This window comes from Miniopterus schreibersii (genome assembly GCF_964146895.1).
Source record: "Miniopterus schreibersii genome assembly, chromosome: 9".
Lineage (NCBI taxonomy): Eukaryota > Metazoa > Chordata > Mammalia > Chiroptera > Miniopteridae > Miniopterus > Miniopterus schreibersii.
Window position 1 is genome coordinate 31,667,108 of NC_138118.1, and position 21,663 is coordinate 31,688,770.

At 40.6% G+C, this 21,663-nt stretch overlaps 1 protein-coding gene across 6 annotated transcripts in view; it reads right to left on the bottom strand.

Annotated features, from left to right (window-relative positions):
• BLVRA (biliverdin reductase A) overlaps nt 1–20,947 on the bottom strand; it is a 128,556-nt gene extending 107,609 nt beyond the window's left edge. For 2 of the 6 annotated variants that reach the window (XM_081146539.1, XM_081146534.1), the window contains exon 1: nt 20,752–20,832. The gene's annotated coding sequence lies outside the window, so the exon portion shown is untranslated. Of the gene's footprint in view, nt 1–20,751 lie in introns of all 6 variants that reach the window. The other 4 variants (XM_081146535.1, XM_081146538.1, XM_081146536.1 and 1 more) reach the window with 4 other exon arrangements.
• Nucleotides 20,948–21,663: the final 716 nt, after the last annotated feature.

Below are 21,663 nucleotides of genomic sequence, written 5' to 3' on the forward strand. Positions count from 1 at the left end.
CAAAAGTAGACGTTCAGGACCCTGGTGGCACCTGCCCCAAACTCCATGCAGATGTTCCCCTTTCCCATCCCCACTTTCTCCCCTACTAATTCCTGTCCTAATGACCCTATATTCCCCAAATGCCTTTACTACCTTGTACCCTCCGGTACCCATGCCAGTGTATGATTCTGAGGCTGGTGGTGGCTCACTCCCTTGGGACATCACGCCAGTGATGTTTCCCTAAAGAAGAAAATTTCTAATCCCCAAGGTCCATCCCCTATATAGGAATATAGCTATGAATATCATGCCTCTCTGTACTTGAAAGAATGATGCACTTCCAAAAGCTGGTGCTCAGAGAAGATAGCTTTGTATATACCTGTCTTTTATGGGGACAAGCAAGGCTGTAGGAAATCCTTGTTTTTCTCTCCTAGCTGAGTTTCCAGAGGACTTACATTTATTATGTTAAAATAACAGTTCAACAGGCTACTCTGTACCCTTGGCATTAAGAAGGAGGAAGAAGGGAGCAAACAGATGAGCAGGAATGAGGAAAGAAAATGGGATGATAAGGGGAAACAGGAAAGAGAAGGAAAAGAAATAAGAAACTAGTAAGGAATAACAGTGGTTCCAAACTTTAATGTACTCCTAAAACTGTCTGTTGAAAATGGGTATTTCTGGGATTTACCCCCAGAATTCTGAGTCAAAAAGTCTACAGAGGGGGGGAGGCTAAGAATCTCTACTTCCAACAGGCATCCAAGAGATCAGGAACAGATGATCAGAGAGCTACACTTGGAAATATACTCTAACTTAGAGTAGAGCAGAGGCCCTTAAGAATTCATTTTCTCCTTCATTTTTCAGAACTGTTAGAATTGCCGCTTTATTTTAAATAAGACCTGGACAGGCAATGGCAGGGTAAATGAGGTAACCAGAGGTAACAAAGAAAGCACTAAAGATGCCTCTTCAGCTCTTTCACCTGAGGGAGATGTCCAAGATGCTCAGAGCTTATGGGAAGGACAGAGAGCCTTCCATGGCCTCTAGAAAGGAAAGGCTGTGGTAGACCCTGTCCTTGGACCCAGCTCTGCATTTAATCTCATTTTCTTTCAAAATATAGGAAGGGTTAAGCACAGTGATGATTATTATTATGAATAACAACAATGAAATAACACCCATTTTAAAAAACCTTCACTCTTGGCAATCCTAAGAACAGCTGGGGTAATCATCTGGGCTGTGTGTTAAAAATAACATGTTTTCAGTAAATTCCCTCCTTTTTCCCTTCCCATTTCTCCTTGCTACTTTAAAGCAGGTCAAAACATGACCAGCATACAGGCTCTTTCCTTTTGAAATATGGAAGCTTTCAATGTTTCCTGGAAATCTAAAAAAGGGAGCTTACTGGAAGACAAACCCTAAAAAACAGAGAGTGATAAAGTGGGTAAGCTTTCTTCTCAGATCTCTGGGAGTCAGCACAGATATGATGATTTACTTCTATTTTTAAGTCTTCCTTGGAGCTTAAATGAGAGTGGGCAAGTCAGATAACAAAAGGCACAAATATGAGGAGGGTGATAACAGCGGTGAGCCTACTTGTGTCAACTACTTTATATACATTAACTCGAATCTCTGAAACTTGGGCAAAAAACTAATATTAATTCCATTTTACAGATGAGGTACCTGAAGTTCAGGGTGGGTAAAAGCATTTGTCCTTACAGTCAAGGTGTTGTGACACTGCACTGTAATTTCCAGACTTTCTAGCTCTAGAACCAAACCCCAGACTGCCACAGAGACCTTTACAAATCCTTTTGTAACCCAGAGAACTTTTATGATAACTAGGAGCCCTGGTGTGTTTGGTCCTGCTTCAGTCAAAGACTAGCCAAGTGACTGGCCAAACAGTTTCCTCATTTGTAGGCTAAGCAGTTGGACTTCACCTCAAAGGTCTATTTCAGTTCTAAGGTGTTCTCTGATTCCCAGAATAGGAAATTCAGGTGACCCTTAAAATAGGTGGAACAATGCTCAACCTTAGTCATGATAACTGAATGCAAATTATGATTTCACCAAGATGCTCTCTCAGGCTGAAAGAGATCAAAATGTGTTCCACAGTGTGTTGGTCAAAGTGTGGGGAGGAATACACTCTCTGACATTAATGGGGGTCCACAGATGGGTATCATTTCTACTGAGGGCATTTTGACTATATCTATTAAAAGTCCAGCCCAGCCAGGCGTGGCTCAGCGGTTGAGCGTAGACCTAGGATCCAGGCAATTGGGGTTCAATTCCCGGTCAGGGCACATTCCCGGATTGCGGGCTCGATCAATGACTCCCTCATCATTGATGTTTCTATCTCTCTCTCCCTCTCCTTTCCTCTCTCTGAAATCAATAAAGATATATTAAAAAAAAAAAAAAGGTCCAAATACACAAAACCTCTGACCTAACAATTCCACTGCTGCTTATTTCTGTCTCCAGCACCAAAAAAACACATTAAGGAGGAATTCATTAAATTTCCCTGAGTCCTTTTTCAATGCAGAAACATTACTACTGCTTGCTTTCTCTTTCTAATGAGAACTTTCAGGAAAACTTTCCAATGAAAAATAATCTACAAAACATTACTTGTGAACTTGACTGCTTTCCCACAGAATCTGGGGAAAGCGAAACAAAAAGAATTTATATGCATATACGTATAACCTATGGACACAGACAACAGGGTGGTGAAGGCCTGGGGTGGGGAGTGGGAGTAGGGTAGAAGGGGTCAATGGGGAAGAAAGGGGGACATCCATAATTCTTTCAACAATAAAGATAAAGTTAAAAAAAAAAAAAATTTGAGAAAAGATGGCTGTAGTCTAACAAGAGGTGTTAAAATACTGTGTAGTCTGCTCAGAAGGACAAGAGAAATATAGATGATTGGACATATTTTGACCAAGGAGCACTGAAGATACATCATAGAAACTGGTAAGAAAGGGGGAGGTGAGGAAAGGGGGAATCCCCCCTGAAGCCATGCTGTGCAGCGAGGCCTGAGGGTTGAAGGCTGCAAAGCTCCCTCCCCCTGGAAGTGTGGACTAACATTCAAAAGCAGAGATCTCAAACCCAGAGTGGTGAAAAAGGGAAGGAGAGCCCATGCACATAGGACAGAGGGAGCTGGGGGAACTGTCTGCCTGCCCCACGATAGAGAGGGGCCTGTGGGCTGCACCCAGCAGTGACATAAAGGGACCCACTGCTTTCCTGTAGGGCACTGTACAAAGCTCCTAGGAGTATTTGAACTGTGTGGAGCAGGGAAGAGAAAGGGAGCACTCCCTCCACCAGAGAGAGACCGGAGCAGCTGCAGGTGTTGCAGAACAGGACTCCTGCAGCCAGAGAGAGGGACTGGAGCTTCCAGTGGGGAAGAGAAGGGGTTTTTGACCTGTTCTGAAGAGAGCAGGGATAGCGACCAACCAACTGGAGCTGAGAATCCTGGCCCCAGCCCTAGAGTTCAGCTGTGTGGGAGACCTGCCTAGAGCTGACTTTGTAACCCCTCCTGCTTGGACTGGAGGACCAATGGTGGTGCCAGATCCTCACAAAGCAGGTTTTCTGCCTGTGTATAACTTTATGTTTTTGATTATTGGATGGAACTTAAAGGCATCCAATTTCCTGGCTTACACTGTGGAGATAGACCAGCAAAAGCAGGGTGTTATATCTGCATTGAGAACAGTTTGAACCAAGCGCCCTGTGAGATCAGCCAATCAGAACTGGGAAGGAGGGGTGGAGCACGCCTACCTCTCTTGCAGGCTAGGAGCACCACCCCCAACAGGAAAGGGGCTGGTTCAGCCCACTGAATCCCCAGATAACCCCCTGGGCAGTTTGGTGGCAGAAGGGAGAATAGCTCAGAAGAAGGCATTACAAGAGTAAGACTGTCAGGGACTACTGTTTGGGAACCTAGGAAATGCTCAAAACCGCTTCTGGGGGCTGGGCACGCACAGTTCCCACCGGAGCCTCTTTTGCTTAATCCCACTGAGCCCAGGCCAGCTGAAACTGCCCATACAGAATAGGCAAGAGACTGAATTCAATCTGAACCTGCATCAGACCATTTTAGGGGGGAACTAGAGTTGGAGGATATGATAGAAACTGAAAAGTTGGCTTTGATGCAGAGACTAATTTCCCTTTGGTGAGTGCCTGTCAGCGAAACCTTGAAAGGGCCTAAAGTACACTAGCTGGCCTACACACTAAAGACTCTCTTAGGAAGATGCTGGGGTAAGACCAGGCAACCACAGGTGGGAGGAGAAATAGCTGACAGGTGGAAGTGGTCCACAGAGAGTCTCAGACCAAACAGCTACATAAGAAAACCGAGAGCCAAACCTAGACAGCTCCTGACATTGGTTGACACAAAAGTACCTCCCAGGAGTCCCAAAATCAGTAAATAAAACAGTGAGCCTCAGACAAGATAAGCCACCCAGATGAACTTCACTTGGCTGGCTTTAAATATATATATATATTTTTTAATTTGTTTTGTCTTCCTTTGCTTGTTTTTTTTGTTGTGGTGGTGGTGATGGTGGTGTCTTTTTTGTTTTTTTGTTTTGTTTTGCTTTTGTTTCTGTCAAGATCTTTTTGACACTCTCTGCTTTACTGTTTGGATATTATTATTAAGTTTATTGCTTTTCTGTATTGTTTCTTCCATATCTCTTATTGAACTCCTTCCTAACTTGTGCTTTACCTTTTTCTCTCTTCTTGTTCCCTTGGCATACCTTTTTTCTTTTCTTTATTTTTCCTGTCTTTTTAAACCATTTTCGTATTCCTACTCTCTATCCTTATTTTTAGCTCTCCCTTCTTTCCTTTCAGAATATTCTCTCTGCCCCATTTACTTCACAGTAGCTTCTTTGTTTTTACTTCTTTTACTATTAGCAATAATATGCTTTTCTCTCTTTTTTGCCTTAGTACTGTGTTCTCTCTTTGCCTTCCTAATTCTACTTTCTTTTGGGTTGTTTTCATTGTGATTGTCAGGATATTTTATAAGTTCCTGTTTGTTTCCTGAGGGTTTGGTTGTGTTTTGTTTTGCCCTGTCAGCACCTATACAACAGCTCATACGAAGAGGTAGTGGCTGAGCCTCACAGCTAGCCAGCCTGATAGGAGAGTCCTCCCACCAATGGAACAACAACAATCTAGGCCCAATAACAACAGGAGAACCCAAAGAACCCAAAAAAAGAGATATGCGTAAAGCTTATAGCTCAGAAGTATAAGGAAAACACACCTCTGGGACCCACAAGATATTCACTACAAAAGCCCACCCTTCAACACTGGAGACAGCAAACATATCTAATACACAGATTACAAACACAAAGAGACAACTAAAACGGGGAGACAAAGAAACAGCCCCCAAATTAAAGAGGAAAAATCGCCAGAAAAAGACATTGATGAGGAGGTAAGCAAGTTATCAGAAATAGAGTTCAGAGTAATGGTTATAAAGATGCTCAAGAAAATTAATGACGCCTGGCCGGGCCGTGGCTCAGCGGTTGAGTGTTGACCTAGGATCCAGGCGATCGGGGTTCGATTCCCGGTCAGGGCACATGCTCATGTTGTGGGCTGCAGCAGATCAATGACTCTCTCATCATTGATGTTTCTATCTCCCTCTTCCTCTCCCTGAAATCAATAAAGGTATATTTTAAAAAAAAGAAGAAAAAAAAGAAAATTAATGAGAACCACAAGACACTTAATGACAAATTCCAGGAACTTGGTGAAAGACACATCAGCATGAAAAAATATATAGATATGATAAATAAGAACCAAGAAGAAATGAAGAATACTATATCTGATATCAAGAATACATGGGAAGGGAGGGGAGGGAATATGGCAGCACTCTGAAAAGAAGCAGAGCACCCTTGCTCCCAGCGAAGGACTTGATTTACTGCTAAAATACTGTGAAACCAGCTTGGAAAAACAAGAGAAACATACCTGAATGGACATATTTCAAGAAAGGAGCACTGAAGAAACATCACAGAGTCTCGTAAGAGAGGGGTGTTGAAAGGGGGAGTACCCCTGAAGCCAGTGCTGGGCTCTAAGGCCCGAGGGTTAGAGGCTACAAAGCTCCCTTCCCTTGGGAATGTGGACTGGCATCCAAAAACTGGGATCTCAAACCCAGAGCAGAGGAGAAGGGAAGGCGAGCCCATGCAGGGCGAGGAGAGGGAGCCAGGGGTACAGTGTGCCTACGAGGAGGGGACCGTGCCTTCCCAGTGAAACAACACGTATAATGGCAGCAGACGGGACAGGAGTCTTTCACTCCAGGGGTGCTCACTGGTGCTGATGATGAGAAAGGCTGTCCCACAGTGTGTGGCTTCCCAATATAAAGGGGCCAGAAGGCTGCACTGAGCAGCCACCGACAGGGACTCTCTGCTTTCCTGTAAGGCACTGTGTAGAACCCAGAAAGCATTTGAACTGTGTGGCCTGGGGAAGGGGAAGAGAGCCCTCCCACCACCAGAGAGAGACGAAAGCTTCCTGCATGGCAGATCAGGACTCCATCCACTGGAGCTGCTGGTAAGGCAAAACGGGACACCAGCCACCAGAGATGAAGGTGGGGTGGATCGGGACTTCAGCCACTGGAGCTGCTGGTGCAGCGGATCAGGGGATTTTGACCAGCTCTGGGGAGAGCCGGGATAGAGCTGAAGGAGCTGCCCCACCTTTACTGAGATCAGCTGTACAGGGGAGCTGTGTGGGACTGATTTTGTGACCCCTCCTGCTTGATTCCAGGACACGGGGGCAACGGGACCTCACAGGGAGGATTCTCTGCCTGTGTTGTTTTGTGCGTTTTTGCATTTTTGATAGCTGAACCAGCATACAGCTTCCTGACTTGCATTGGGGAGACAGATGAGGAAAAGCTGGAATTTATTTCTGCATTGTGGAGAGTTTGAAGTAGGCGTCCTATAAGAATAGTCAACCAGATCTGAGAAAGGAGGGGCGGAGCACACCTACCTCTCCTGCAGGCTAGGAGCACCACCTCCAACAGGAAAGGGGCTGGTTCAGCTCACTGGAGCCCCAGATATCCCCCACAGGGCACAGTCCAGAGGGGTAAGGGAGAAGAGCTCACAGGACCACATTACGAAAATAAGACGCTCAGGGGCTATTGTTTGGGAACTGAAGGAAAAGCTTAAAACCCCTTTTGGGGGCTAGGCAAAGTGCTAACCGGATTTTTTTTTTTTAATTGAACCCACTGAGCCCAGGCTGCTAAAACTGCCCATACAGAAAAGGCAACAGACTAAAGTCAATCTGAACTTGCAACAGGCCATTTTGGGGGGACTAGAATTGGAGGATAGGGTAGAGACTGAGGAGTTGGCTTTGAAGCAGAAATAAACTTCTCCACAGTGAGTGCCTGACAGTGAAACATCTGAGTAAGGGGAGCAATATCCTGAGCTACACTAGCTGGCCTGCACCCTAAAGACTCTTAAGAAGACTCTGGAGTAAGTCCAGGCAACCACAAGGGGGAAGCAAAATAGTTGACAAGTGGAGGTGGTTCACAGAGAGCCTCAGAACAGCCAACTACCTAAGGACACCAGAGCCAAACCTAGACAGCTCCCATACACAAATACCTTCCAGAAGAACCGAAATCAGCATACAAAACAGTGAGCCTCAGACTACATAAGCTGCCCAGATGAAACTCACCTGATTGCTTTTTATTAAGAAAAAAGAGAGAAAATAAATGATTTTCTTTTTAAACTTCTTAATTTTAATTTTTTAAAAATCTGTTTTGCTTTGCTTGTTTTTTTGGGGGGGGGTTGCTTTCTTTTATTTTGCTTTGTTATTTTTATGTTCTATTATCAAGATTTTCTTGATATTCTCTACTTAATTGCTGGGATATTATCATTCTAACCAATAACTTTACTGATTTTCTCTATTGTTTCCCCCATATCTCTTATTGGACTCCCTCTCTGCCCTTGCTTTATCTCTCCCTCTCTTCTTGTTCCATTGGCATAATTTTTTTTTCCTTCTTTACTTTGTCTCCCTTTTTATTCAGTCTTCCTGTCTTTCTGTTTGTTTGTTTCTGTTTGTCTATTTTACTTTTATTTTTTTATTTTTCAACCATTTTCCTATTCCTAGCACTACTCTCAATTTTTTGCTTGCCCTTCTTTCAGAATCTTTTCTCTACCCCTTTTATCTCTCAGTAGCTTCTCTATTTTTAACTTTTTATCCTATTTCATTTTTAATTTTTCTGTACTAGTAGCAATCTCTATTTTTTTGTTTGTATGTTTTTGTTTGTTTGTTTGGTTTGGTTTTATTTTATTTTTGTTTAGCATTTGTGTTCTCACTTTGCTCTCCCAATTCTACATTCTCGGGTTGTTTTCATTGTGATTGTCAGGATATTTTGTAAGACACTGAATGTTTCCTGGCAGTTTGGTTGTGTTTTGTTTTGCCTTGCCAGCACCTGTACAACAGCTCACATGATGTGGTTGGACCTAAGCCACACAGAAAGCCAACCTGAGAAGAGAGTCCTCCTAAAAATGGGTCAACAACAATCTAGACCCAATCACAACAGGAGAGCCCAAGAACCAACAAAAGGGACACCCACAAAAGGGACACGCATAGGGAATACAGCTCAGAAGTATAAGGAAAACACACCTCTGGGCTCCACTGGACATACACTACAAAATCCCACCCCACAAGACTGGGATAAAGCAAATCTATCTAATATATAGATACAAACACTAGTAGTTACTAATTGGGGAGACAAAGAAACAACCCCCAAATTAAAGAAAAGGAAAAATCGCCAAAAAAAGACCTTGATGAGATGGACTTAAGCAACGTATCAGGGTAATGGTTATACACATGCTCAAGGAAATGAATGAGAACAACAAGACACTTAATGGAAAGGTCCAGGAACTTAGTGCAAACATGAAAAAAGATACAGACATGATAAACAAGAACCAGGCAGAAATGAAGAATACTATATCTGATATCAAGAATACGCTGCAAGGCATTAAAAGTAGGCTCAATGAAGCAGAGGACAGGATAAGTGACTTAGAAGATAAGGTAAAAAAACACACTCATCAGAGCATGAAAAAGCAAAAACACTTAAAAAGCATGAGGACAGTCTAAGGGAGCTTTGGGACAACATGAAGTGAAAGGACATTCACATTACAGGAGGGCCAGATGGGGAGGAAAGTCAGCAAGGGATAGAGAACTTGGTGGAGGAAATAAGTACAGAAAACTTCCCTATGCTGATGAGGGAGAAAACCACACAAGTTCAGAAAGTACAGAGGGTTCCAAACAAGAGGAACCCAAAGAGACACACTCCAAGAAACATCATAATTTAAATGGCAACTGTTAAGTATAAAGAGGGGACAGACTTCAAAATAAAGGCCATAATAAGAGACAAAGATGGTCACTATATAATACCTAGGGATCAATCCAACAGGAGGATATAATCCTTATAAATATATATGCACCCAATATAGGAGCACCTAAATATATAAAAAATTTCTTGGTGGACTTTAAGGGGGAGATCAACAGCAACACATTCATAGTGGGGGAATTTAACACCCCACTGTCATCAATGAACAGGTCATCAAGACAAAAAAAATCAACAGGGAAACAGAGACCTTATATGACACACTAGATCTAATGGATTTAACTGACATTTACACAGCATTTCATACCAAAGCAGAATACACATTCTTCACAAGTGCACATGGAACATTCTCAAAAATAGACTATATGTTAGGGCACAAAGCAAATCTCTACAAATTCAAGAAGACTGAAATCATATCCAGGATCTTCTTGGATCACAATGCCAGGAAACTAGAAATCAACCACTATAAAAAACTCAAAAATATTCAAACACAAGGAGAGTTAAATAACATGTTATTAAACAATGAATGGATTACCAATGAGATCAAGGAAAAATCAAACACTTGGTGGAAAAAAACAAAAATGAACAAACAACAACCCAAAATCTATGGGACACAATGAAAGCAGTCCTGAGAAGAAAGTTCATAGAGGTACAGGCATACCTCAAGAAAGAAGAAAAGCTATACTAACTCATCAACAGAACAACTAAGAGAATTACAAAGACAACAGCAAGAAAAGCCCCAACAACAGAGAAGGACAGAAATAATAAAGATCAGAGCAGAAATTGATGACATAGAGACTAAAAAAAAATACAAAATATTAATAAAACCAACAGCTAATTGTTTGAAAAGATAAATAGGATTGATGGACCTTTAGCCACACTCATCAAAGAACAAAGAGAGAGGACTCAAATAAATAAAATTAGAAATGAAAGAGTCAGTACAACAACTGAACCAACAGAAATACAAAGGATTGTAAGAAAATACTATGAGCAACTATATGCCAACAAATTGGACAACATGAGTGAAATGGACAAATTCCTAGAAGCATACAATCTTACAAAACTGAATCCAGAAGAGACAGAAAACATGAAGAGGCCAATAACAACTAATGAAATCGAAGCAGTAATCAAAAAACTCCCAGCAAACAAAAGTCCAGGACCAGATGGATTTAGAGGTGAGTTTTACTAAAAATTCAAAGAAGAAATAACACCTGTTCTCAAACTCTTCCAGAAAATTCAAGAGGAGGAAAAATTCCCAAGCTCTTTTTATGAGGCCAGCATTATCCTAATCCCAAAAGCAGATAAAGACACTACAAAGAAAGAAAATTACAGGCCAATATCCCTGATGAACATAGATGCTAAAATCTTCAAGAAAATATTAGCAAACCAGATCCAGCAATAAATGAAAAAGATCATACACCATGACCAACTGGGATTTATTCCGGGGATGCAAGGCTGGTAGGACATCCACAAATCAATAAATGTGATACATCACATAAACAAAATGAAGGACAAAAGTCATATGATCCTATCAATAGATGCAGAAAAAGCATTCGACAAAATCCAGCACCGATTTCTGATCAAAACTCTCAGCGCAGTGAGAATAGAGGGATCATACCTCAACATAATAAAGGCTATATATGGCAAACCTACAGCCAACATTACACTCAGTGGTCAAAAGCTAGAACCATTTCCCTTAAAAACTGGAACAAGACAAGGATGTCCACTTTCACCACTCTTATTCAATATACTACTGGAAGTCCTTGCCACAGCCATCAGACATAAAGAAAACATAAAAGGTATCCAAATTGGAAAAGAGGAAGTAAAATTATCATTATTTGCAGATGGCATGATATTGTACATAGAAAACCCTAAAGACTCCACCAAAGTACTACTAGATTTGATAAATGAATTCAGCAAGGTAGCTGGATACAAAATTAACATCAGAAAATCGACAACATTTTTATACACCAACAATGAACTCTCAGAAAGAGAAACTAAAAAAAAAATACCATTTACCATTGCAACTAAAAAAATAAGATACCTAGGAATAAACTTAACCAAGGATGTAAAAGACCTATACTCAGAAAACAACAGGTCACTGTAAAAAGAAATAGAGGAAGATATAAACAAGTGGAAGAATATACCATGCTCATGGATTGGAAGAAGTAATATCATTAAAATGTCCATACTACCCAAAGCAATCTATAGATTCGATGCAATTCCTATTAAAATACCAACAGCATATTTCACAGGCCTAGAACAAGTATTCACAAAATTTATATGATACTAAAAAGACCCCAAATAGCCACAGCCATCTCTAAAAAGAAGAAGAGAGTACGAGGGATCACTTTACCAAATATCAAACCGTACTACAAAGCCATTGTAATCAAAACAGCCTGGTATTGGTGCAACAACAGACATATAGACAAATGGAACAGAACAGAGATCCCAAAAATAGACCCACACCATTATGGTCAGTTAATATTTGACAAAGGAGGCAAGAGCATCCAATGGAGTAAAGACAGTCTCCTCAATAAGTGGTGCTTGGAAAATTGGACAGATACATGCAAAAAAATGAAACTAGACCACCAACTTACACCATACACAAAAATAAACTCAAAATGGATAAAAGACTTAAATGTAAGTTGAAAAACCATAAAAATCCTGGAAGAAAACATAGGCAGTAAAGTCACAAACATCCCACATAGTGGAATTTTCACTGATACATCTCCTAGGGCAAGAGAAACAAAAGAAAAAATAAATATATGGGACTACATCAAACTAAAGAGCTTCTGCACAGCAAAAGAAAACAGCCTCAAAATACAAAGGAACCCCATGGTTTGGGAAAATGTATTTGCCAAGGATGTATCTGATAAGGGGCTAATCTCCAAAGTGTACAAAGAACTCATACTACTCAGCAAGAGGAAGACAAACAACCCAATTTAAAAATGGGCAAAGGATCTGAATATACACTTCTCCAAAGAGGATATACAGATGGCCAAGAGACATATCAAAAAATGCTCAAAGTCACTAATCATCAGAGAAATGCAAATTAAAACCACAATGAGGTATCACCTCACACTTGTCCAAATGGCTACCATCAACAAATCAACAAATGACAAGTGCTGGTGAGGATGTGAAGAAAACGGAACCCTAGTACACTACTGGTGGGAATGCAGACTGGTACAGCCACTATGGAAAGCAGTATGAAGTTTCCTTAAAAAATTAAAAATCAAACTGCCATTTCACCCAGTGATCCCACTTTTAAGAATATATCCTAAGAATCCCAAAACACCAATCAGAAAGAATATATGCACCCATGTTCACAGCAGTACTACGTACAATAGCTAAGATCTGGAAACAGCGCAATTGCCCATCAGTAGATGAGTGGATAAAAAGGCTGTGGGACATTTATACCATGGAATACTATGCACCTGTAAAAAAGACAAAAACAAAAAAATCTCTTTCTCTTTGCATGGATGGACCTGCAGATTATTATGCTAAGTGAAATAAGCCAGTCAGAGAAAGACAAGTACTGCATGATCTCACTCATATGCAGAATCTAAGGAACAGAATAGATTGATAAACAACATAGGACCACAGACATGGAAGCATGGAACAGACTGAAAGATCTCAGAGGGAAGGCAAGAAGGAGTGCGGCAATAGATTAACCAAAGAACTTATAAGCATATATGAACAGCCCACCGACACAGACAATGGACAGGTGGGGGCCTGGGGATGGGTGGGAGATGGTTGGAGGGGGTTAAGGGGCAGAAATGGGGGACATCTGTAATACTCTCAAGAAGTAAAAAGTTAAAAAATAATAAATTAATTTAATTAAATAAGAAAACAAAAAACATGCATGTGAAAGAATCCTACCTAGAAATTCTAATGTGTTTAAGCTAACAGTGTTCTACTACCTGGAAGCACAGTGACCTGCAGTAACCTGCCAGATTTTGTCCATGCTTGTTTCCCTTCTGTTATATTTCAACTCCCCTTATAATAAGATGGCACTGTCAAGGGAGGAAACCAGATGAGATCTTGCTCTAATGTTCAACATGCTCCCTGCCCATCCCACATCTCTTTCTCCCCATTTCCCCCACTGTCTTATCAAGACCAATTAATGTTTGAACAGAACCTGGGGAGAATCTTATTCTATATTTTAAAATATTCTAAAAGATCTAAGACCCATACTTATAACAAGAAAATTTAGGTTTGTTTGTTTATTTCAAGGGTTTACTATTTAAGTGTACAAAAACTAAAAGGTTCTAGGTTTCTGACTTTTAGTATTATGTTTACAAAAATTTATAGCACATTTTTATTTACTTTTAAATATTTAACTTTTTACTTATTTACATTTTTATTTTTTAATCAATCTAAATTGTGTTTTGGTACAGTTAGTATAAGATTCTAACTGTATTTTTCCCCAAATAGTCTTGTTCCCAAATCATTAATCAACTATTCCATCCTTTTCCACCAATAACTCATACATAAATTCTTATGAATATGATTATTCTTTTTTCACTGCCTCTGTATATCATCAACCTAGGCTATCACTATGGGTGTAATATATTAGTTACATGATTGTGACTTTACAATATGTTTTGATATCTGGTAGTTCAAGTTCTCTCATTAACTTGTTCGGTATTCTTATCTGTTCTTGCTTCCTCAGATCTCCAGATTAATTTTGGAACATCTTTGTCAAGTTAAAAATTCCACTGGGACTGTGCCTATGATAGTATAAAATTTATAAATTAAATTAGTATTCATTAATAATCCTTCCCTTCTCGAAATATATGGTATGCCTCTCTAAAAGCAGCCTGTTTTAAAAAAACAAAAAACAAAACACCTTGAGTTAGTTCCTGAATTACTACATAATGACAAATGGCAGGACAGTGTGCAGTGGATTACCAGAAAGTTAAAAAAAAAGTCACCGCTAATGTCAGAAGAATAGTGGCATGTGAGGTCCCCTTGGGCTCTCTCCTGGAGGTTTCAACAAATTGAACAGCTATAATTCAACAAAGGATTCCCTGCTTAACGCACAACACGTCTGAGAGATCTGCACACTGAAACATCTGAGGAGATTAAGTAAAAAAAGAGCCCGGCCAGGCATGGCTCAGCAGTTGAGCGTCGACCTACGATCCAGGATCCAGGCAATTGCGCTTCAATTCCTGGTCAGGGCACATGCCTGGGTTGCAGGCTCGATCCCCAGTCAGGGGCGTGTAGGAGGCAGCCGATCAATGACTCTCTCATCATTGATGTTTCTATCTCTCTCTCTCTCCCTCTCCTTTCCTCTCTCTGAAATCAATAAAGAAATATTTTTTTAAAAAGAAAAATCATAGATACAGACAACAGTTTGGTGCTTACCAGAGGGAAAGGAGTAATTACCAGGTAGAAGATGGTAAAGGGGTGATGCTAAATGGGGACAGAAGGAGACTTGACTTTAGGTGGTGAACAAAAAATACAATGTACAGATGACGTATTAGAGAACTGTACACTTGAAACCTATATAATTTTGTTAACTAATGTCATCCCAATAAAGTCAATGAAAGTTTTTTTAATGGAAACATATGCAGGTGGGCAAGTGGAAACAAACTAGGGAGATGGGAGGGGGAAGAGCTGAAACGATGCCATGGAGGCAGCCTGGAGCTCCCAGCCCAGAACTCACTAGGGACACAGCCCAGATTGAGGAGGAATGAGGTTGCTGCTGCTGGCACTCCCTTCAGCCAGGAGGAGCAAAAAGATACAGTGAGTATTTCTGCAGGAGTGTCCAGCACATGCTGCTGCTGAACCCAGTAACCTGGGCAGGGACAAGGCATAAAGGTAGAGTCTTGGTTATTTGCCAATTCCAGACAGAAAAACAAAGCAACGGAAGCTGACAGCCTCCCCTCACCCTCTCAGCGCTCACCTCCACTTACATCCCCAGAGATAGAAGCAGGTCCCAGAAGAAGCTGTAGCAGTGTTTCAGGTTGCAAAGCACATTATCTACAAACCTGAGAACTGGTACAACAGAAACATTTTCGCCTGAGCGACAGGCATACTCTGCAACTAATCCCAAGAGTATTTCCACTGATGAATGCCAGTCACCATGACTGAGAAAACAAAACAACATAGGCACTGGACAGCCACCAGCTCCGCCAACCCTCACCCATCCCAGTTGCACTGCTAATAGCATCTGGCTGTAAAGGATAGCCCTGGGATTTCAAGGATTTGGAACCCTACTGCCCACCACTTACCCATGCAGGGTTGGTCCTCTGAGAATGAGGCTACCTGAACACAGAGGAGATGCCCTCCTTCCTAGAAAACACAGGACATGTGCCACCATCCTACAAAGGCCTGAAAAACCAGACCAGTGCAAGAAAACTAAAAAAAGCTTGTGCTTCAGTGCCACCTACTAGAAACAATAGAAAAACTCTTATCAATCTACTAGAGAAGTACCACCACATATAGATGCCTAGACAGAAGCAAATATCATGAATAACCAAGGTAACAAGGCAGCTCAGGAAGAAGACGAGAAATCCAAAAGAAAAGGAAGGAATATTGTAAAAGAAAAAAATGTAAATACAACATACCAAATCTTATGAGATGTATCAAAACCAGTTCTAAGAGGGAGTTTATAGCAATAAATTCTTACATTAAGAAAAAAGAAAGATCTTAAATATACAACCTAACTTTACACCTCTAAGCCCAGAGTTAATAGAAAGAAGGAAATAGGAAAAATGAGAGCAGAGATAAATACAGCAGAGTCAATAGAAAAGATCAATGAGACTAAGAACAGGATTTCAAAAAAAGATAAATAAAGCTGACAAGTCTTAAAGTTGACTCAAAAAGAAAAAAGAGAATTCAAATTTATTAAAAAATAGAAGTGAAGTTATGATTGATAACACAAATATAAACAATCATAATAGATTCCATGAACATATATACATCAACAAATTGGACAACTCAAAGAAGTGGATAAATTCCTAGAAAAATACAGCCTACCAACATTGAATCATGAAGACAGAAAATCTGAACCGACCAATGTACTGGTAAGGAAACTTAATCAGTAATCAAAAAAACTTCCAACAAAAATTAGTCCAAGATCAGATAGCTTCACTGGTGAATTCTGCAGATACATTTAAAAAGTTAATGCCAATACTCTCAAACTCTTCCCAAAAAATTGAAGAGGAGAAAACACTTAAAATATCACATTACGAGGTCAGCATTACCCTGATACAAAATCAGACAAGGACACTAGAAAAAAGTAAACTACAGGCCACTATCCCAGAAAAACATACATGCACAAATCATTAAAAAAATATTACCAAACAAATTCAGCAATACATAAAAAAGATAATACATCATGATCAAGTGGCATTTATTCCAGGGATCCAAGGATGGCTCCCTGGAATAATGTGCATTGATGGTGCACATTAATCAATGTTATACACTATATTAACAAAACGAAAGATAAAAATCTATAGAGGCAGAAAGAGCATTGACAAAATTCAATATATTTTCATAATAAAAACTCTCAAAAAACTGGGCATAGAGAAAATAAACCCACAGGTAACATCATATTCAAAGGTGAAACACTGAAAGTTTTCACTCTAAGATCAGGAACAAGAAAAAGATGCTCACTTGCACAATATTCAACACAATATTGGATGTCCTAGTCAGAGCAATTACACAAGAAAAAGAAATAAAAAGTATCTAAATCAGAAAGGAAGAATTAAGATTGTCCTTATTTGCAGATGATATCATATATAGAAAACCCTAAAGGCTCCACCAAAAAATAAAAAGACTGTTAGACCTCATCAACAAATTCGGTAAAGCTGCAGAATATAAAATGAATACACAAAAATCACTTGCATTTCTATACACTGACATCAAAATGTCAAAAAGAGAAATTAAGAAAACAATGCATTTACAACATCATCAAAAACAAGTACTTAGGAATAAATTTAACCAAAGAGGTAAAATATCTGAACACTGAAAACTATAAGACATTGATAAAAGAAACTGAAGAAGACAAATAAATGAAAAGAAATTCTGTGCTCATGGACTGGAAGAGTTAATGTTATTACAATGTTCATACTACCCAAAGCAATCTACAGATTCAATGCTATCCCTATCAAAATTCCAGTGGTATTCTTCTCAGAAATAGAAAAAAATCCTAAAATTTGTATGGAACCACAAAAGACCCGAATAACCAAAGCAACCATGAGAAAAAAAAACAAAGTCAGAAGCATCACTGATTTACTAATTTCAACCTCTATTATGAAGCTATAATAATCAAAACAATGTGGTATTGGCATAAACACACATATATATTCATATATGGCCAATTAATTTTTGACAAAAGAGTCAAGAATATAAAATGAGGAAAGGACGCCCAGCAGGGCATGGCTCAATGGTTGAGCATCGACCTAGGAGATCGGGGCTCGATTCCCAGTCAGGGCACATGCCCGGGTTATGGGCTGCAGCCAATCAATGACTCTATCATTACTGATGTTTCTCTCTCTCTCTCTCTCTCTCTCTCTCTCCCTCTCCCTTCCTCTCTCTGAAATCAATAAAGATATATTTTAAAAAATAAAAATAAATAAATAAATAAAAATAAAATAAAATGAGGAAAGGATAGTTTCTCAATAAATGGTGTTTGGAAAACTTGCAGCCACATGCAGAAAAATGAACCTGGGCACCTATCTTAAACCAGACACAAAAATCAACTCAAAATGGTAAAGACCTGAACATAAGATCTAAAACCATAAATCTCCTAGAAGAATATATGGTAAGTTCCTTGACATTGGGCTTGGCAATGTACCCATCTATCATATTATCACATTGTTCACTTTAAATATCTTAGAAGTTTTTTTGGTCAATTATACTTCAATAAAGCTGAAAAAAATCCAATCCTGCCATAACTAAACCAGGATGACTTGACATTACTGCATGAAACAGAACCAGAGGTTGAAAGAGCAGTGGCTTACGTGTATATGTGCTTTATTTTTCAAAAATATTTTCTGCCTATCTCCTTATACTGCCAAAGTATCCCTTAAGAAGGGAAGGCCCCAAACCCTCGTTTGCAGAATCAGGAAGACATTAGCTGACAGTGGTTCTCCATCCACCACCCCTCCCACACCCTTAGGAGGCTGGTTGACCTTCCCAGGCTTCATAACTTAGGCTCCTTCATCCCCAGCTTCCAGCTTCCACTTGGATTTAGCCAATAGAGGAGATCAGTGGGCACAGGAGGTGAAAGAGAGCCCCCAGTGTACTTATCTCCCCCATCCCCCACCTGCCCCATCCTGCTGCTCTGGCAATGGGTGAATTCTTCCAACAACACAGCAGCCCTGGAGGGTAGCCCCTCTTCCAGTGCTCCAATTCTCTCCCCCTACCCTCAAGTTCTAGTACCACAGACCTTTCCCTGCCCCTTCAGACCAGGGTGGGTGGGGATGGCTCCCCAATGTCGCTCTTTCTTGGATGCCCCACCATCACTTGCTGATTCCCTGAATCCTACTCACTGTTCTATAGAGTCCCCTCAAGAATTCTTTTCATTTCTTCCATCCCTCCTGTTGAGATCCTAACTGATATGCTTACCCACCAAAATCTCACAGTAAATTAATGGTACCGTCAGGATTAAATATTTTCCTTAGCTTAAATTATGCCTCTCTTTCAATCTGCCTCTCCCACATGCAGATTGTAAGATGAAGCTCTTTAGAGCATGTCAGCAATAATTTTGTGATTTCCACTAACCCAGTGGCTCCCAACTGACATTTCTGATTGTCATGATGTGGAGAAGGGGGAGTATGCCAGAAATGTTGCTAAATATCCTATAATGCATAGGACAACTCCCCAAAACAAAGAGTTATCCACCCCAAATATCAATAGTGCCAAGGTTGAGAAAAGCTGGGTTTTTCATCTTGCAGAACAAACCACAGCCATGACAGACCTTCCTCCTCTTTCCTCCTCTCTAAAATGCTCTCAAAGATGCCTATAATAATTGCCCCAAAGCTCTAAAGCCAGGCCACTGGCAGAAGTATGGAGAAGGAATAGGGAGAGAGTGACTTTCTCAGAGGAGGCCGGGTGCTGGCCTAAGAGGTCTAAGGTTAAAGGTAAAGCGACCCTTGCCCCCAGACTGGATTTCCCTTCCATGGAGGAAGTTGGATACTTTAGGGCCTGTCAAGGCAAATGAAAAGACTACGTGGGACAAAAGTCTGGAAATATATACATAAAAATATTGAGTAATTATGTCTTTGAATGGTAAAATTTTTAGTGATTTAATTTTTTTGCATATCTGTGTATTTTAAATTTTGCTCTACAAGTTAGTTAACATTTGTATAAATAATTAAAATTCTAAAAAATGTTATAAATTATGCCATATAATTGACTCCATCCCTCCCAGCCCCAATTCATCAACTGAATAGACTTTCACATGGCAATATACCAGGGTGCTCTAACAATGAAACACACAGAAAATTGTCCTTACAGATGATTATCAGGAAAGGCTCTGTTTCCTTCTACTTGAGGGATGAATGAAGTATGATTTACTTTCAAATGATAACTATGCAATTGACCAAGTTCCTAGAGACAAATTTGAGACTCAGCAACAAACAATATAGACCTGCACTGTCCTATAAGGTAGCCACTAGAGATGTGATATTTAAATGTAAGTTAATTAAATATAAAACATTTTCCTTATCACAGAAAGTTCTATTGGAGAGCACTGATACACTTTCATTCCCCCTACCCCAATTACCTTCTGTTCTTACACTGTCTCTGCTCCCAATATCCAGATATATTTATGTTTGTTACTATTCTATGTAGTTTTGTTGTAAACTACCTTAATTCCTTTGTAGAACACTTCAGGGTATCAGTAATTTGAATTATCTGTGTATAAAAGCCCTATTGTTGCTGGGAGATCAGGCTTAAGTTTTTAATAGGGTGCACTTAATTCATGTAAACGCTCACAACAACGTCTATAAAATAGGTAATATTTTCCAGTTTCCGAAGAGAAAAGTTCCGCCAGGAGAGGTTAGTGTCTTGCGCAGGGCTGATTATCAAAGTAGCAGAATTCCAACTCCCTGGTATGTCCTCAGATTCCTGGGCCCAGCCCACACCCTAAACTGGACATGTCTGCATAGAAGAACCACTCTCTCAAACCCAACCACGTAACTACTTAGGCCATACAAGGACGCAGCAGCAGAGTTATATCTACATAAGAACTGAAACCATAAACATTTTGTAAAATGAAATATAGATTTAATTTTTAAAATAGTTTTTCTTTTGTTTACTATAGAAAGCACCTCTCTGGGGGAGTATGTCCTCAACCCTGGAAGTCAGGCCGGCGCCAGGTATGCGGCCCCAAAACTGCATTAGAGGCTCCAGGCCGAGGCCCAGCCCCTTCCCGGCAGTGCCGGTCTCCCGCTGGCATTGTTTTCATGCTCCTGCCGGACGGTTTTGTAAAGCCACAGACGACTCCCACTCCCCAGCAAGTGCCTTACCTGGAGCTGGGCTCAAAGCTCAAGCTTCTCCAGCAGCCTCCAAGTTCCGCCACCGCACTGCGAACAAGCCGGGAGCCGACTGGGATTGGCCGCTGGGTGGAGGAGGTGGGGCTCCGGGCGGGAGGAAGAGAAAGCAAGGAACCTGAGAGGAAGGGATCATGCCAGCGCCCTGCTCAGGGCTGTGAGCATGCTCTATGTGCATACCAGGGCCTTGGTTGTAGCTGTTCTGTGCGCCTTGCTTGGCAGCAGTAAGGGCAGTGGACGTGTTAAACAAAATTTTAAGTCCCAGGGCTGAATTTAAAAGAAAGGATTATGCCATTGCTAGAAAAACAAAGAGGACCCGTCCTGGGTCATGGAGTCTAAAACACCTGCAGCATGGCTAGGTAGAAAAGACATGTCCAAGATGTAGAAGTTTTGCAAGCATTTTTATACATCAAGTAGAGGGAAGAAAGATGTAAGCCGTTCTGAAAGAATTTACACTAGCTATAGGCAAAAGGGACAGGAGAGGATGAAGCAGGGCTAGTTCTGGGCAGAGTATACGGCACAGTCCACAGCACAGTGGGCCAAGCTCATGTGTAAAGACGAAGCCAAAGCTCCTGGAGTTGGAAGATGCCTGGCTATTCTCTTTTGGATAATCACAGACATAGCCATCTGGAAATTACCCCTAAATTCCAATAGATATATATGAGTATGAAAGACTTGTCAGAGCTGGCTCACAGCTATTAACAGGCTAACAGTTCTGTCTCTCACCCTCCAGCTCCTGTAATTTTAATCTAGAACATCTTAGAATTTTTTTCTCATCAGGCATTTGCCAACTGGAAAGGAGGGTAGTCCCTAGGCCCACATTCTGGGGCCTTTGGGGTGTCAAGGATCCTCACAGTGTGCTCTCCCAGGAGTGGGGTGCATTGCAGC